The 2500-nt window shown below is 41.6% G+C and overlaps 1 long non-coding RNA gene across 3 annotated transcripts in view; it reads right to left on the bottom strand.

Annotated features, from left to right (window-relative positions):
* The window catches only part of LOC123518263, a 294645-nt gene that overhangs the window by 92856 nt on the left and 199289 nt on the right, over window positions 1-2500 (bottom strand). The window lies entirely within an intron of this gene.

A 2500-nucleotide genomic window follows, 5' to 3' on the forward strand; every position in this document is an offset into this window, starting at 1 on the left:
ATTGAATAAGACTTTCTCTCTCTCTCTCTCTCTCTCTCTCTCTCTCTCTCTCTACGTAAATTGTCTGCCGATGGATATATTTTGAATCCGCTGGAAGAAAAAGCAGGAGACCGCGGCTGGCTTGGCTGAAAATATTACCACACACTCTTTCCCAACAGAAAATTTTCCCTAACAAGATTTGGAATGCGTAAGTTCTAAAGTGGTTGCTCTCTCTCTCTCTCTCTCTCTCTCTCTCTCTCTCTCTCTCTCTCTGTGTGTGTGTGTGTGTGTGTGTGTGTGTGTGTGTGAGAGAGAGAGAGAGAGAGAGAGAGAGAGAGAGAGAGAGAGAGAGAGAATTTCGTACCCCTTTTTCGGAGCACTTTAAGACATTACATCTAATTCAATGCGTTTACCAATACTATAAGTCATTTCCCCTCCTGCACCAGTCGTGTGAGGGTGGCGTGCAATTACTACTTTTGCTTCCTTCGCTACCACTATCACCGTTACCACCATCAACAACAATAGCAATTACAACAATTGCTACCTCTATCGCCGTCTTTAAGACCATTATGAGCTGATGCATAGCCATCAAAAGTCCTTTTATCCACCATTTTGTCATTATCAATACTTTGAAGAGAAAAATCAACATTGCCAACCCCCAAACGATCACTACTAAATACAGTACTACTCCTCTCTCTCTCTCTCTCTCTCTCTCTCTCTCTCTCTCTCTCTCTCTCTCTCTCTCTCTCTCTCTCTCTCAACGCCACGCATTATCTATATACGACCAGTATCACGATCTCTACAACGCATACTGTCCCAGCTGCTAACACTACTACTGTTACTAATGCGTGTAACAAGGGACGAACGGAAAAACATCATTATTGGCAACAAAATAAAAGATGGAACAACAAAAACGTGTCTATTAAGTCTATATGTTGTACACGTGCAGTACGGAGGTATACGATACTACAAATGCACTGAACAGAAAATATAACAACCTGGCGGTGTTAAAGTACCATGTTCTTCCTGAATACACTCCTTGTACCACCCTCGCCTACTCATGATCTAAAGAGGACGTGTGTGTGTGTGTGTGTGTGTGTGTGTGTGTGTGTGTGTGTGTGTGTGTGAAAAGAGAGAGAGAGAGAGAGAGAGAGAGAGAGAGAGAGAGAGAGAGAGAGAGAGAGAGAGAGAGAGAGAGAGAGAGAGAGACACTCAGTCAGCCAGGTAGAATGACCAACGGACAGACAGACAGACAGAGAATTCTATGTTACATGTCCCAGGTGTGGTATTTGGAAGACATTCATTGAACGTGCCAACATTCTCTTCTGTCTCTCCGGCACGTCATATAAAATTTCCAGAATAGCTGATTGACCATCCTTTGCACGTTCTCTCTCTCTCTCTCTCTCTCTCTCTCTCTCTCTCTCTCTCTCTCTCTGGATCTGTTTCTATGACAACTCAAATGATTACGTGCGTGGGTGAGACGTTTACATTTGGAATAGGAGTTAGCATTATATTAAAATTTGAATGTTTCTCTATGCGTTCCGTTCAGTAAGACTTCTTGCTATTGATAAGACATATTTTTTTTACAAGACTCAAGATAAAGCAACGAGGTAATTGTTAGTCTACTTTGATTTTACGTAAGAAAGATAAATCTTGTAATCACTGATAAAACCTTAATAAAAGCAAATAACAGTATGTTTAGTTTAAAATGTTCATCCTAAATCCACTTATACAAGAAAAAAAGAAAGAAATCAAGGGAAGAAACGTTTGTTGCGGAGTACTAGGTATTGTAAAAGTTATTTCGGTTATTGCAACTGAATTCCAATGTTGTCCAACATACAACGATTTAGATAGACAGATAGACAAACGTATACAGACAGAAGGATATGAAAACACTGTTTAAGTGAAAGAGACATGCAAGAGTCAAGGATGTTTCTAACTCTTCCTGAAAATATTTCGTTGGTGAATACCTCCACTTGAAAAAAAAAAAAAAAGCTGCACCATTTCATTGTACGTAAATCATAAAGATTCGTTGAGGTGCGAGTGTGGAGAGCCTGGAAACTTGTGTCAAATGCATCTATTGGTGAGGCACATTTAAAAGTCTGCGTCTTCACCCCTTGTCCCCCTCCCCACACGCACACCTACTTCTAAGCCTTAACTTCCTTTATGGTATCCCAAAGGTCATTTCTCCCCTCAGTGAGCAAGGCAATCTATGAGGTGAAAACAAGAGACGCCCCACGTGCCGCCCCTATAGTCAAGAGTGTTGAAGGGCTTCCCAAAACAACACCACGGCGCATCTGGTAACTCTGAAGAATCTTTCCCACCATCGGTACCCATCGCTCACCCGCTATTTTCTGACTTCCAGTGCCGTTCAATATCAATAATATTGACCACATACTGATAGACGTGGCGCTTCAAAACGAGCATTGTTGCAGACTCGCTAACTTCCCACTAATGGGAATCATGGGTTTGGATCTTTTTTAAGTGCATCCACTTGAAAGCACATATCGTCAATATGCGA

Source organism: Portunus trituberculatus, chromosome 43 (assembly GCF_017591435.1).
Source record: "Portunus trituberculatus isolate SZX2019 chromosome 43, ASM1759143v1, whole genome shotgun sequence".
Classification (NCBI taxonomy): domain Eukaryota; kingdom Metazoa; phylum Arthropoda; class Malacostraca; order Decapoda; family Portunidae; genus Portunus; species Portunus trituberculatus.